Source organism: Rana temporaria, chromosome 9, assembly GCF_905171775.1.
Source record: "Rana temporaria chromosome 9, aRanTem1.1, whole genome shotgun sequence".
Classification (NCBI taxonomy): Eukaryota; Metazoa; Chordata; class Amphibia; order Anura; family Ranidae; genus Rana; species Rana temporaria.
In genome coordinates this window covers 173,172,631-173,189,318 of record NC_053497.1, presented here as the reverse complement: position 1 = coordinate 173,189,318, position 16,688 = coordinate 173,172,631, and positions in this window count along the sequence as shown.

The following is a 16,688-nucleotide window of genomic DNA, read 5'->3' as shown; positions in this document are numbered from 1 at the left end:
ACAATGCCGGTGCCGCGGAGAGTAGGGGGAGATGAGCGGGGCTTCGTTCCCCCACATCACTGGACCCTGGGACAGGTAAGTGTCTGATTATTAAAAGACAGCAGCTGCAGTATTTTTTTTTAGTGGGAACTCCGCTTTAATGTCGTACTGTGTCTCCCAGTTGACTTGCTAGGTTGGTGTCTCAAAGAAGGAAGACTTAACACTATTGGTTGGGTTTTCCTATTCTTCCTCAGTAAGTTACTGCCCCCTACATGTCATACCATATAAAAGGGGCTCATTTAGTGCCCCAGGAAAAGTGGAGAGTTCTGTCTTTTCAAGTTGTAGCGGTTACTCTGTCAGACTGAGCCTCCATCTTGGGGGCCCAGTCGGGGTTTCCTATGGGGTTTGGAATCTAAAGACTTACATGGACGTATAGCTGCCAATTATGGATTTGCTAACTTTTGTGGATTATCACCAGATCATGGACTCTAATAGGTAGATTCACAAAGAGTTAGGCCGGCTTATCAGTAGATAAGCCGACCTAACTCTGAATCTACGCCGGCGTTTGTTTAAGTGTATTCTCAAACAGAGATACACTTAAACAAAGCTAAGATAGGCCGGCTTGCGCCGTTCTATCTTATCTTGCAATGTTTCTGTTGGCCGCTAGATGGCGCTTCCATTGCGGCCGGCGTAGATTATGTAAATGAGGGAATACGCTGATTCATGAACGTACGCCAGGCCTACGCCGTCGATTAACGTCGTTTCCGTAAGGCCTTAGGCGGCCTAAAGTCAAAAAACGTGAGGTCAAGCCTCATTTCCATACAACACGCCCCCCTCCAAGTCATTTAAATTAGGCGCCCTTACGCCCACTCGTTTTAGGCTACAACGCCATAGATTAGCAGGTAAGTAGTTTGTGAATCACTACTAGCCTAACTAATTTACGGCGGTGTAGCCTAAAAAAGCTAGGCTAGGCCGTCCTAAATTTAGGCCAATCTACGTGAATCTACCTATAAGGGATTACTTGCTGCCTTTTGTGGATTTACTGCCTATGGTTTATCCCAGGGATCCTCAAACGACCGCCCTCCAGCTGTTGTGGAACTACACATCCCATGAGGCATTGTAAAACTCTGACATTCACAGACATGACTAGGCATAATGGGAATTGTAATTCCTGAACAACTAGAGGGCCGTAGTTTGACCCATGGTTTAGGCATTAGCGAGTGCAGTTCCGCAGTGCCCCCACTAGGGTGCCTTAAGCCTTGCCCACATGTAGACAGGTGCCCTATTGTTATTGACGCATTATACATTAACAGGTTAATGTTTGGTAATGCATGGGTTAATTTGCTGTAGTGTGTAGTATCTATTTGGTCTGTGGTGCTTCCCATGGTGGGGATATATATAGCGAACGATGAATCCTGGCCTAGGCCAACAATGCCCAGGCCTAGAGCAGCACTTTGCAGGGGGGCAGCACCCGTCAGCTTGTGCTACACTGTTAGTGTAACGCAAGCTGCTTCTAATTTTGACTGTCCTATCATCCTGGACCACAAAACTCAACCATAGAGTCACCTATGTGGTTGAGGGAGCTTCACTAAAATTACTACTAAGTGAAACGCAATATCGAGGCAAAGTTTACAGATCTAAACAGAAAAGAAAAGTTGCTGATCAAAATCCAGTTACCGTATATGCTCGAGTATAAGACGAGTTTTTCAGCACATTTTTTTTTGTGCTGAAAATGCCCCCCTCGGCTTATACTCGAGTCACCTTTTTGCGCCTGATCTCCCGGAATTTGGGGATCCGGCTCTCGGCCGGCCGTAGATCTCCTGGACCCCAAACTTGTCATATAGCCCCACTTTTCCTCTTTAAGTATGCAAAGTTTTTTGTCCGGGGGACCTACAGCCAAGGAACTCCGATCTTTCAAATTCGGGCACCCCTTTTATAGACTCCCATGTTAAACGGTAATTTCTCCGGTAACTTTGGGGACCGGGTACCAGCCGGCCGTAGGTCCCCTGGACCCGAAACTTTGTACACATATGTAGCCCCAGTTCCCCCTCTACAAGCGTGTCTGGGGGACCTACAGCCGGGGAGCACAGATTTTTTTTAAACCCGGGCACCCCTTTTTTATACTCCCATGTTAAACGTAAGTCTAGTCATGGACACAGTGAGGCATGAGCACAGTGAGGCATGGGCACAGTGAGGCATGGGCACAGTGAGGCATGGGAACAGTGAGGCCAGGGCCATCTTATCCAGTGGGTACACCTAGGCATAGCTTAGGGGCCCCAGGTGCCCCATCAGGACAGGGAGGGCCGATCCCAGGCGGGTGCACAGCGCCCCGGCAATGTAAGCTGCTGCAGAAAAGGGGCACCAAGCCTCCGAAGCTGTGGCATGCCACTTGACTACACTGGTTGCTAGAATCTCTGGCCGCCCGGCGCCTAGCAACCAGTGACGTCAGAGGCCGCGGCCGCCCCAGCATTCAGAGCGTGCTGCGGCTACCCCAGCATTTAGAGTGTGCCGCCTCCATGGCTGAAAAACTAGATTTTTCGCCACCCACCTCTGCCATCTTCAGACTCAGACAGCGTAGCATGTCGCAGGTCACCATATTCATTGTTTGGGCCCCAATGCATTTCTTTGCCCAGGGGCCCATGATGCTATTAAGATGGCACTGAGTGAGGCATGGGCACAGTGAGGCATGCACATGGACACAGTGAGGCATGCAGATGGACACCCTAGGCTTATACTCGAGTCAATACGTTTTCCCAGTTTTTTGTGGTAAAATTAGGTGCCTCGGCTTATATTCGGGTCGGCTTATACTCGAGTATATACGGTACTTAGATTATTACCGTTATTAAAAATAGGGGGGAGATAAATCCATGTGATTGCAAGGAAAGAGTGCTTCATGCAATATTTATTTTTTCTGTACAAATGGATATTTTTTCCCATAATCTTTACTACTTATTTACGATATCTACTAGATGGAGTTATACAGCTTTGTAGATTTACAATTTATGGCCTTTGATTGACTGGACTGTTATCAGCACGCCTGTCATTTGTGCGCATTTTGATACATTTGTGGCTCCTGGATATCCCGATAAGGACAAGCGAGTAATAAATCTATCTTATTATATGCCGTTTCTTTTAAAACTAAAGGTGAATCTTTTTTTTTTTATATGCTTTATTAACAAAGTAGCTTAGAAGGAGATTACTATCACTCAGCAGCTAACCCACACGTTGGGTAGACCTTTCTATTTGTAAGCTGAAGAAAAAAAATATACATTATTTTTTTTTTTTTTATCTAGAATTATGTAGCAATAAAAATGCATTTACGGTCAGTGTGTACTAATTCAGCTCTGACTTTAAACACGTTATTAAATCTTATTCTGGAAAAAATATATATATTTCCCAATAATGTTGTTTTCAACATTTTTTTTCCACTTAGCGAATCTATATTTTACTGAAGCAATTTGCTAGATTGCTGCTATAAAGCACACATGGTATGCATAAAATAATATAAAATTTAAAGTGTATGTAAAGCCTAAACATTTTTCTTTTCTTTTTTTTTCAGTCTGACTTCTATTTGCAATGTGTTCATAATTTCTATGATTGTATCCAACATTTTATGTTGCTGTTCCTTGCTCCTCGACTTTTTCAAGGATAATGGTCTTCTCTCATATGCCAAAAATAAGTAAAACTTCAGTTAAGCCTCGTACACACGGCCGGGAATCTCGTCGGGAAAAACAGAACTTGTTCATTCCCCGACTTAGGGCTAGATTCAGAAAGAATTTACGTTGGCGTATCTATTGATACGCCGCGTAAATTCAAAGCTGTGCCGGCGTATCTTCTTTTTGTATTCAGAAAGCAAGATACGCTGAAATTAGGCTAAGATCCGACTGGCGTAAGTCTCTTACGCCGTCGTATCTTAGTTGTATATTTACGCTGGCCGCTAGGTGGTGCTTCCGTCGATTTACGTGAGGAATATGCTAATTAGGTAGATACGCCGATTTAGAAACGTACGTCCGCCCGACGCATTTTTTTGCGATTCGGCGACGCAGTGCCGAATCGCAAAAAGTGCTTTGGTCTTTGGGCAGCAATATAGTCCGGGGGTTAAGTGGTTAATTACCTTCTTCAGCTCTATGTATACAAAGGACCACGAGGAGGCTCACGTCCATAATCAGGATAATATGGACATAGCCCCAAGTCAGGACGCTCTCTACGTTGCAGATAGAGAAAGGAGCTGTGTGTTAGTGGGCGTCCTGACTCTCCTGTAGTCCAAGGGAGGGGGCGAGCACCACACTCCACACCAGGGAGAAAGCCTCGTATTACTGTGTGGAGTTACAGACAGAAGAACAGGAAGTGAGGATTTCTCAGAAGAAATAAGGACATTTAAAAGCAAAATGGAAGGATGAGGTAAGTGAAGGAGGACTGCACTAAGGGAAAGGAAGCTATTTAGGAAAATAATATTGTATCTTTACAACCCCTTTAAGCCTTGATCAGTATGGCAATGGGGAAACAATAAGAAGAAAAGTGAGAAACATGAGAGAAAGAAGGAACTTGGCTGAACTTTCTTGAGCGAACATAGTTTCTCAGATAACCTAATTAGCTCAGTGATCAAAATTATTTTGAGTCCCGGAGTTGCCCCTTAAACTCGTGGTTCCCATACGTGGTCGTGTATTGCTAGTGGTTGCCTCAGTTCGGAGAAAACTCTGCTGCGTTTGTAAAGGTTACCAACCCATATTCATCAGTAACTGTGCCGTTGCCATATGTTTTGTGGCATTTGGAATGGAGTTCGGGTGTCTTAAGTACATCTGGAGGAAAGGATTTATTCACTAGAGAGGAAGTTTAGTTTGATGTTCTTTCAGTCGATATTCTATCCGTTCTGCAATTATTGGTCTCTCAGCTATTGTTATAATGTGGCAAAGGCCATTCTTTTGTTACTGGAGAAGGATCACATTAGTAGATCATCGGGACAGGATGGGACGGTGCCGAAAGCTCTCGGAATTGGATATTGTACCATAAGCTTTTGATGTAGCTTTTTTTTTTGTGTTTGAAAGATGATACAGAATGAAACCACCAAATCGTTTCTTTTATCTCTCTATAGGTTTATTGGTACAGTTTATGATTTCTTGGCCTGTACAGCCGTTATGGTTATTATTAGGGGTTCTCATTCTCTGCTGAATTTTTTGTTTCAACAACAGATGCAAGAACAACCCAAAACCTGCAATGTACCTACAGTATCTTTTCTTTTTATATACCGTATGTAACGGTCAGGGGTTAACAGCGTTCACGATCTTCCATTCCTCCAACCCAAGACAGCTTCCAACACTCCAACCCATTCCATAAGAATTCCCCCAGAATTACGAGACATACGCTCTGTGTTCTGAGTCAAATGAATGAACTTTAATGGTTCCTTCTCAGCTTTTTATGCAGTTACAAGCATGTTACAGTAATCAAAGGAACAATGAAACTCTCCACCCCCAGCATCACACAATGTGGCTTCAATACACCTTCAGATGGGCTAATTGCTAAACATTATCCAGACAGCATGGCTCCGCCAATCTGTTCTCACCTACTTCATAATACACATTCCTTAAGTCAGACGTCTGACCTTTAGACTGCTAACTCACAACACATATCTATTATCAATAGCATCTTCACACAATGAAAGGTCTTAGGAGCAGACATACTTAGTTAGCATCTCAACAGCCTAGGTTAAACATTGAAGTAGACACTCTTATTGACCAGTTGGGGGTCAGCATTAACCAAACTGTAATATGTCCAGATCTCCTGCAAAACATGAATTATCATTAATGTCCCATCTCATGTAATCCGAGATATCAGTTCTCAGTCACCCTATGCCCAAAAAGGGACTCCCGTTGGACCGTATATACTCAAGTATAAGCCAAGTTTTTCCAGCACATTTTTGGTGCCGAAAACGCCCCCCTCGGCTTATACTCGAGTCACCTTTTTGCGCTTGATCTCCCGGAATTTGGGGACCCAGTACCGGCCGGCCGTAGGTCCCCTGGACCCCAAACTTGGCACACATGTAGCCCAAGTTCTCCTCTACAAGTTTGCTATCTGGGGGACCTACAGCCAGGGAGCACCAATTTTTCAAGGGTGGGCACCCCTTCTATATACTCCCATGTTAAACATAAGTCTAGTCATGGGCACAGTGAGGCATGGGCACAGTGAGGCACAGTGAGGCATGCAGATGGACACCCTTACATACACAGAAATACATTAAATTCAACTGAAGGAGCTGCGGTGGCTCAACGCGATTGGCACTGCGCTGACAAGCCATTCACCTCTGCAGCTAGAGGTTCAGATCCCGGTCTCAGCTACATGTGAATTGAGTTTGGTGGTCTCAGCCCGGCTCCCGGTGGGTGTGCTATGCGAGGTAAGCTTGCGCTTAGTACGCCCACCCCCCACCCGCAAAAACCACCACACTTACACGCACTCGAAATTGGGTTATTTATTTTTTTAATAAATAAATAAATTCAACTGAAAGCATGCAAAGTACAATAATCAGGTAACGGGTCGGCGGCGAGGTCTCCTCCCCCCTAACGGGTGAGCCGAGCCATGACCACCAGATTGCTAATTGTAAAACAGAATTATTCTATGAAGAGGAACCCTTGAGCATGTAATGCCGCGTACACACGACCGTTATTCATGTCATGGGGAAAAAAACTCAGCCTTGCCCCCCACTCCTGCCTCGTGGTCTATGATTGACAGCTTTGAGAGCCAATGGCTCCTGCTGCTACATCTCAGCCAATCAGGATGGAGAGACCAAGGAGAACCTTGATTCTCGTGCACAATGCTGAATCAGGATCGGGCTTAGGTTAAGTATTAGGGAGGCTGAGGGGGGAGCTGCACACTGAAATTCTAGAATGCATAGAATACATGAAGGTAAAAATAGGATTTTTGTACTCACCGTAAAATCCATTTCTCTGAGTTCATAGACGGACACAGCATTCATTGACATTAGGGTTATATCCGCTTTCACTAGGAGAGTTTAGGCAGAAAAAAAGCACTTAAAGTGTTAATAAACACAAACCTCAGTGCAGCTCCTCCAAGGGGGCGTGGCCCCCCGGTATAACCCACACCCTGCTCTAGCAGCCTCAGTTCGTAACAAGCAGTACAAACAAAGGAGGGGTGGGTGCTGTGTCCGTCTATGAACTCAGAGAAATGGATTTTACGGTGAGTACAAAAATCCTATTTTCTCTTTCGTTCATAGACGGACACAGCATTCTTTGACATTAGGGACGTCCCAAAGCAGTGTAAAAAAAAATTCGAGGGGTGGGAAAATAACACAGCAAAACAGGTTACACCCCAAACAAAACCGGGAGTTGCTCAACGGAGAAACTCCTACCATAAAACGCCGCCTGTAACATCTGCGGCTGAAGGAGGCATCAGAAGATGCACACACATCCACCTCGTAAGACCTTGAAAAAGCGTGGATCGACGACCAGGTCGCCGCCATATACCCCTGTAACACAGAGGCATGATGCCAGAAAACCCAAGAGGCTCCGATCGCCCTGGTCGAATGCGCCGTAACCCAAAAGGGAGGCGCCAGCCCCTTCAGGGCATAGGCCTGAAGCACAATCCGTCGGATCCACCCCGAAAAAAAGGGTGGCCGACGAGACTATCAGGCCCCCTTGTAGGACCAGCCAGCGACGCGAACAGTGAGTCCGACTTCCGGAACGGAATCGTAGCAGATAAGTACACTCGTAGGGCCCGAATCACATACAGAGGATGTAAAGAGGCCGCCTCCTTGAATTTCGGCCGAGGACACAAGGATGGAAGAACAATGTCCACATCAACGTGAAAAGCCGAAACGACCTTGGGGAGAAAAGACGGCTGCGGCCGCAGCACCATCTCATCCTCATGGATGACCAAGTAGGGAGCCTTGCAAGACAAGGCCGCCAGAACAGACAGACACTTGTCTGATCGAGGTAATTGCTACCAGAAAAAATTACAGTGGAGATGCCCACGCTGAGCCATGGCCACGTGACAACGCAGACCTTCCTGGGCTTGAACCCAGAGTCAAATGCATGAAGGGCAGGTACTCTAGCGCCAAGCTAAACCTGCTCCCTTTTTGTGACAGTCAACAAAAAACCTCCCGAATTTCCACAAAGGGAGCATCCAGAAGAACCGAAAGGACTAAACACAAGTCCCATGGGGGTAAAGGAGGGGCCACATGCCAGACCCCCAGAACAGACGTACACACCAAGGAGTGCGACGTCAAGGCTCAATGAAAGTAACCGCCGGAGCAGAAAAACTGACTCCTAACTGTACGGAAGGCGAGAGCCTGATCCACTCCCTGCTGTAAAAAACAGCAGAATCCTGGACACCACGTATGTACGAGAGTGCCAATTTCATCTCCTCACACACAGAGATGCAGACCCTCCACGTATGATGTAAAATCCTACGTGAGGTAGACTTCCGTGCAGGCAGCACGGTAGAGACCACCGAGCCCAATAGGCCTCGGACCTTCAGCCCCAGGCTCTCAACAGCCACGCCGCTAAGCCAGTGGCTGTAAAAACAGGGTGGAAAATCGGACCCTGTAACAGAAGATCAACCCCCAGGGGAAGACGCTAGGGGGCGTCTGCCACCAGACGCACCAGGTCCGCGTACCAGGAACGACGCGGCCAATCTGGGGCAATCAGGATTGACAGAATTCCCTCGGCTTCCACTCTGCGCAGCAGGCGAGGAAAAAGCTACCGAGGAGGGAAGGTTTAAAGTAGGCGACAGTGACCCCAAGGAGCCACCAACGCGCCTGACGCGTCAGCCCACGGGTCCCTTGACCTGGCCAAAAACATGGCACCTTCTGGTTGAGGCGGGACGCTAGCAGGTCCACGCCTGGAGTGCCCCACTTTCGGCACAGACACTGAAAACCCCTATGGGTGGAGAGACCACTCTCCTTGGTCTAGCGCAGTCCAACTTAGGAGTCGGCTCGCCAATTCCGTACCCCCGGAATGTACACGGCCGATGGAAACGGACCTTGCGGCCCACCGAAGGATGTGCGCGACCTCGTCGCTGCAACAGAACTCTGTGTGCCTCCCTGATGGTCGACGTACGCCACAGCGTTGTCGGACAGGGTCCCGAATGGTCGGCCCTGTAGATCCAGGGACCACCAGGCAAGGCAAAGCTCGATCCAGAACACCGATTGGTAGGTGGGGACTCCACCGGAGTCCAGCGCCCCAGGGCTGACTGGGTGCCCCAAAAACCCCTCCCCAACCGGAGAGGCTGGCATCCGCCGCGACCACTGCCCAGTGACATGGCAGAAAACGACTTCCCGGCCCGAAGCACCGGAAACGTCAGCCACCACACCAGGGACCAGTTGACTCAACTGAACCTGGTAATCCAGAGATGACGGAAGCTTGTTTGACAGCAGTTCCCTCTGTAGCACCCTGGCGTGGAATTGGGCATACGGAACCGCCTCGAAAGAGGCCACCGTCAGACCCAGAACCGTCATGCAGAATAGCAGAGATGACCACCACTAGGTCGACAACTGCTGCCCAGCAGATTGCAGAGTCTGAATTTTTTCCGTTAGGAGAAAAAAACTCCCGCCCCGGCAGAATCCAGGACCAGTCCCAGGAATTCCAGTCCCTGAGACAGGACCAACACTGACTTCTGAACAAAAACAGAAGCCAGCCAAACTCTTGGAGAGTCTGACACGTGACAGACACAGCTCCACCAATTCAGAGCTCGAAGAAGCTCGCAGGAGAATGTCGGTCAGACCTCCCCAATAACTAACCCCCGCTGCCAAAGCCGGGCCAGTATCGGGATGAGAACCTCGGTGAAAACCCGTGAGGGCGACACCAAGCCGAGCGGGAGGGCCACAAAATGAAAATGGTCCTCCCTGACCGCAAAGCCCAGAATCTCAGGTGCTTTGAGCATATGGGACATGCAGGTACGCGTTCATGACATCCAAAGACGCCAGAAAAAAACCCCATCCTGAAATTTTGCACTTTGACAAAAAACAAACAAGGGCCTGAGGCCCAGGATTGGACGGACCCCGTCCTCCTTTGGGGACTACAAAACAGATTGGAGAAAAAACCCCCGAGCTTGTTCCATGAAGGAACTGGCACAATCACTCCCCTGACCAGAAGATCCTGGACAGCCCCTGACAGACCCACCCGGCGAGCCAGAGGACGGAGGGAAAAAAAACCTGTCTGGTAGACAAGAGAGAAAACCAATCTCGTACCCAGAGGAAACTACTTCGCAACCCCAACGGTCAGAGAGGAGAGACCTCAACCGAGCCGCGAATTCGCAGAGCCAGCCCCCCACCCGAGATGTGAGCGGAGGCAAACCTCCAAAACGGAAGCAGGCTTGCGGCACCAGGGGCGCCTGTGTCCTCAGTGGACGTCCTAGCCCCCTGAAAATGTTTTCCTGCCGCACTTGGCGGGCGAAAACAAAAACCGCATGGGGAATAGTAAATGAGGTCCCTTAGCCTACAGTGAGGCACCTACCCTTTTTCAGATAGCGGGAGCAGAGTGCTCACACCGCCCGTGGCATCTTTTAAGATGACATTCAGAGACATACACCCCCACAGGGTAATACCACCAGGGACTACTGAAAAGACCGTCCTCAGACCAACCCCCAGCCATACAAGGCAGGGCAGAAAACATGGCGCAGGCGGAGGCCCTGGAGAGCAAGGGGAGCATATACAGGGTCGACACACAGACAAATATCTGACCTAGTACCAACTAGTCGGTCAGGACCACGCAGGTCACAGAAGCATTCTGCGCCTCCAGCTCCCCGTCCGGGAAATGTCTGCGACACCAGAGTCCCGGACAAAACCGGACTCACCGCCGCCCCCCCCCCCCGCTATGAATATGGGGCGACCACATCCACAGCACCCCCATCAGCGGGGTCCCCAAAAGCGGGAGCCCCTTCCACAGGTAACGTGGCAGCCGTGTATCAAAACAAGCTACCCAGCAGGGGGGGGGGGGGGAACAGACCGCAAAGTATTTTGTACCCTGCGACTGAACCCAATCCTTGCACAACATTTTCTAGACATGGAAGCAAGGAAAAACACATATTGCGATGCGGGGCAGCACGGAACCCAAAAGGGACTGACACCACTGATGCCACCGCCGAATCCACCATAGCTATGGTGTCAAGTGCGGACCCTGAACACAGTCCATGTGGACTTCAGCCAGCAGCTACTGACAAAAAAACGGAACCAGAGCCGGACGCCTCAGCGAGGCCTGATTCCCTGTCAGAAAAAATATAACATCCCAGAGGGAGGCAGAGGGGGGAATGAATTGTAACTCCCACATTCCTCCAACACCCCCATCCTGACCCAAACGCCCCAGGGACTGCCAGCACAGCATCCCTGGAGGCCGCAGGAATAGGGACACCAAGGGTTAACATCCCCTAGTACTGGCAGGCTCCACAGGACATCCCCCCCAGCCGCCACAGAGAACAGGGAAACCCCCCCCCCCAGAGGACTCACCGTCCGACCAGACCGCTGCTGCCGAGAGCCAAAAGCGCTGCCTGTGCCGTGCCATTTAAAGGAAAAAATGCAGAGCCGTGCGCGCCGTCATCCCAGGCACAAGAGCTGTTCAAGATGGCTGCCGATATGTCTGCGGGCTCCGAGAAAATGGCCACCGCAATTACAACTGCGCCATATAACACCGCCGTCAGCGGCAAAATGGCGCCCGAAAACGGCGTTTTTAAAAAAAAAAAACACACAGCCAAGCCCAGTGACACATGCAGTACACAGGCCAACAGGACCCCCTTTCGCACATATGGCAGCACATAAAAACACAGCACCCACAGCAGTAGCAGCCCCCAGGTCAGACTGAGCCCCCCAAGCGGGGCCCCCACCTCACGGCCGTCACCCAGAAACTGGGAAGGCGGGAGAGGAAAAAAGGGAGAGAGGAAAGCAGGGCAAACCCTCAGTCGACCTCCCCAGGGGAAAATTCCAGCCAGACCACTTACCTGAGCAAGAGGCCACTACTTACCCGTCCTGCGACTACCCGGCTGGAGGTATCCCAGACAGATCCAACGTCCGCTAAACGGCATGGCTGTCGGCCAGACACACTGTGACAAGGCCATAGAGACCGGTCATATGTGTGCCCTAGAACAAAAAGTTCCCCGGCCGCCCCTGGAGCAACGGGGCCTGTCGTGGACGTCCCAAAGCTGAGCTGAGGGCCGGCACACGCTCGATGGCCGAACATGGGGGGGGACTACAAGAGTCGAGGACCCAGCCTGTCACCCAGTCGGCTGTTGATAGTAGAATCACAGGATTCCAAAAATGCAGGAACAAAATAATAAAAGCGAGAAAATCGCAAGAAAAAAATCTCCAGAGTCCAGGAACTCCAGAGTGCCTGACTCTCCTGACGGTTAGGCAGGAAAAAACCGAGGCTGCTAGAGCAGGGTGTGGGTTATACAGGGGGGCCACGCCCCCTGGGAGGAGCTGCACTGAGGTTTGTGTTTGTTAACACTTTAAGTGCTTTTTTTCTGCCTAAACTCTCCTAGTGAAAGCGGATATAATTCTAATGTCAAAGAATGCTGTGTCCGTCTATGAACGAAAGAGAAAAACCTTCAGCCTTTACAACCACTTTAAGCCAATGTTAATTGTAGTTCCTCCCTATATTGGCGGTCAGTGAAGAGATACTCCCTTGTATTGGTGGTTAGTGTAGTGTCCTCATATACTGATTGTCAATGATGTTCTCTTTAAAATGGCTGTCAGTTGAAAATTGTCCCCTTGTATTGGTGGTCAGTGCAAATGTGCGCTCTCATATTAATGGTTAATGGAAGGAAGTATGCCCCCCCCCCCCTTATATGGGTGGTTATTGGGAAGAATGTCACATGTGTTGTCAGTAAGAAGAATGTTCTGAAACAGTGATGGTCAATGCAAAGAATGCCCCTTTATCTTGGTGGTCAATGAAAAAGCATCCCCCTACATTGGTGGTCAATGAAAAAACATCCCCCTACATTGGTGGTCAATGAGAAAATTGTTCTTTACATCAACTATTAACTGCTTGCCGACCAGCGCACGACTATATACGTCGACAGTATGGCAGAAGGACGTATATATATGTCCCCTTTAAGAATGTGGGTGCAAGCGTGTGATTTGAACACCATGTGCCTGACGAAGGGGTCCTGCACGGCTCCGAAATGTTGCACCTATTTTTGTGATGTGATCTTTCTAAATAAAATAAACCTTTGGATGGAGGTGTTGATCCATGGTGTGCTGGCGAATATGTTAACTTGACCATCTTTCTGGACATCCATGCATCCTCCCAAGAGGTTCACCAGGCCCCTGCAAGAAAACCAGATTTCTTTCTGGCTTATTTTAGCAGGGTCTACCTCTCAGGTCTCAGTTTTGGTTCAACTTTCCCCTTAATCACACAGGACAGCTTCTGAGGACCACGTCAGGTCTACACCCCAGCAAAGAGTATATGTTAGGTGTCAGTTTTCAGCGGTAGAGAGCCCTTGTAGAAAGTCAACTCCCCAGAGTCCAGAGGCTAAGCCTCGGCCTGCTTCTTCACCAGGGACCCTGATGGCCCCTGATGGTAGGAATGGACTTGCAGCAACCTGGAACCAGGTAAAATGCGAAGACCACTGGCATGTGCAGAGTACAGATGGCAGAAGACAGAAGAGGATCCGGAAAATGAGCCAAAGTCAGAGCAGGCAAGCAAAAGTTGTAGATGAATCTGGGGTCATGCACTGGTAGTCAGGCACAGAATACAGTAATACAAGGCAATCCAAGAGCAAAGAGAAACTAGGACGTTTCTCAGGCAACACGGGCTGCACTGAGCATGTCTATATATTGGTAAGCAGACTGGGAGGCGGACCTGGAAGTGATCAAAGGGAATAAGATAAAAATCTACAGTAGAGGAGGGGACGTCCATAGGTGAACACAGAGGCCAGCAGCACATGTGATTGAAATCACAGATCTAGCAGAACCACGGGTAAGAATTTCACAAACAGAAAACTGCAGGCTAGACCATTGTTTCTCAACTCCAGTCCTCAAGGCGCACCAACAGGTCATGTTTTCAGGCTTTCCATTATTTTGCACAGGCGATTTGATCAGTTTCACTGCCTTAGTAATTACCACAGCAGTTTCATCTGAGGCAAATCCTGAAAACATGACCTGTTGGGGCGCCTTGAGGACTGGAGTTGAGAAACACTGGGCTAGACCATGATGCTAGGCCCCACATGGACTATGGGCCTATAAGATCTGAACACTTCAGCAGCACCCAATGGTCTACCATGTGCTTTGTGCTGATAGACTAGAAGTAGTCCTCAGAAGCTGTGCTGTCTAAGGGGGGAATCTCAACCAAGATTAACCCATTCATGACTAGAGTTGCCACCTCATCCCTTTAAAAAGGAACACATATGAATTACACAGGTTCTCAGGTTAATTTAATGCAGGAAAGGCACCAAATGAGTCTAATTACCTCCTTAATTAGCCACAGAACCTGTGTAATTCATATGTGTTCCTTTTTAAAGGGATGAGGTGGCAACCCTATTCATGACTAAGCCTATTTCCAACAATTGGTGTTAACAAGTTAAAATCCATATTTTTTGCTAGAAATTAACTTAGAACCCCCAAATATAATTTTATATATATATATATATATATATATATATATATATATATATATATATATATATATATATATATATATATATATATATATATACACACAGGTCATTCTCAAAAAAATAGCATATTGTGATAAAGTTCATTATTTTCTGTAATGTACTGATAAACATTAGACTTTCATATATTTTAGATTCATTACACACAACTGAAGTAGTTCAAGCCTTTTTATTGTTTTAATATTGATGATTTTGGCATACAGCTCATGAAAACCCAAAATTCCTATCTCAAAAAATTAGCATATTTCATCCGACCAATAAAAGAAAAGTGTTTTTAATAAAAAAAAAAAGTCAACCTTCAAATAATTATGTTCAGTTATGCACTCAATACTTGGTCGGGAATCCTTTTGCAGAAATGACTGCTTCAATGCGGCGTGGCATGGAGGCAATCGGCCTGTGGCACTGCTGAGGTGTTATGGAGGCCCAGGATGCTTCGGTAGCGGCCTTAAGCTCATCCAGAGTGTTGGGTCTTGCATCTCTCAACTTTCTCTTCCCAATATCCCACAGATTCTCTATGGGGTTCAGGTCAGGAGAGTTGGCAGGCCAATTGAGCACAGTAATACCATGGTCAGTAAACCATTTACCAGTGGTTTTGGCACTGTGAGCAGGTGCCAGGTCGTGCTGAAAAATGAAATCTTCATCTCCATAAAGCTTTTCAGCAGATGGAAGCATGAAGTGCTCCAAAATCTCCTGATAGCTAGCTGCATTCACCCTGCCCTTGATAAAACACAGTGGACCAACACCAGCAGCTGACATGGCACCCCAGACCATCACTGACTGTGGGTACTTGACACTGGACTTCAGGCATTTTGGCATTTCCCTCTCCCCAGTCTTCCTCCAGACTCTGGCACCTTGATTACCGAATGACATGCAAAATTTGCTTTCATCGGAAAAAAGTACTTTGGACCACTGACCAACAGTCCAGTGTTGCTTCTCTGTAGCCCAGGTCAGGCGCTTCTGCCGCTGTTTCTGGTTCAAAAGTGGCTTAACCTGGGGAATGCGGCACCTATAGCCCATTTCCTGCATACGCCTGTACACGGTGGCTCTGGATGTTTCTACTCCAGATTTAGTCCACTGCTTCCGCAGGTCCCCCGAGGTCTGGAATCGGTCCTTCTCCACAATCTTCCTCAGGGTCCAGTCACCTCTTCTCGTTGTGCAGCGTTTTCTGCCACACTTTTTCCTTCCCACAGACTTCCCACTGAGGTGCCTTGATACAGCACTCTGGGAACAGACTATTCGTTCAGAAATTTCTTTCTGTGTCTTACCCTCTTGCTTGAGGGTGTCAATGATGGCCTTCTGGACAGCAGTCAGGTCGGCAGTCTTACCCATGATTGCGGTTTGGAGTAATGAACCAGGCTGGGAGTTTTTAAAAGCCTCAGGAATCTTTTGCAGGTGTTTAGAGTTAATTAGTTGATTCAGATGATTAGGTTAAGAGCTCGTTTAGAGAACCTTTTTATGATATGCTAATTTTTTGAGATAGGAATTTGGGGTTTTCATGAGCTGTATGCCAAAATCATCAATATTAAAACAATAAAAAGGCTTGAACTACTTCAGTTGTGTGTAATGAATCTAAAATATATGAAAGTCTAATGTTTATCAGTACATTACAGAAAATAATGAACTTTATCACAATATGCTAATTTTTTAAGAATGACCTGTGTGTGTGTATATATATATATATATATATATATATATATATATATATATATATATATATATATATATATATATATATATATATATTTTTTTTAGCAGAGAATCTAGAAAATAAAATGGTGATTGTTTCAATATTTTATTTCACACGGTATTTGTGCAGCAGTGTTTTAAACGCAACTGTCAGGTCACCTGTGGCCAGGTGACAAGTGCACCCCGTTGGGGTCAGGGATGCACCACAGGGTAGTGAACCCTATGGCCAACTTCTGCGATCAGAGAGGAAGCATGAGCTCAAGATTCCCCAGGGCGCGGAGTCTAAGACCCAGCTTTGTGTTCACCATAGCCTCTGGTGGTGAGGATGGCCTTTGCCGCAGCTGGATCCAGGTCGTGACCCCTGGGGTCCCCAAGGTCATGCTCCGCAGGGAGAGAGGGGAAGCAGCAAC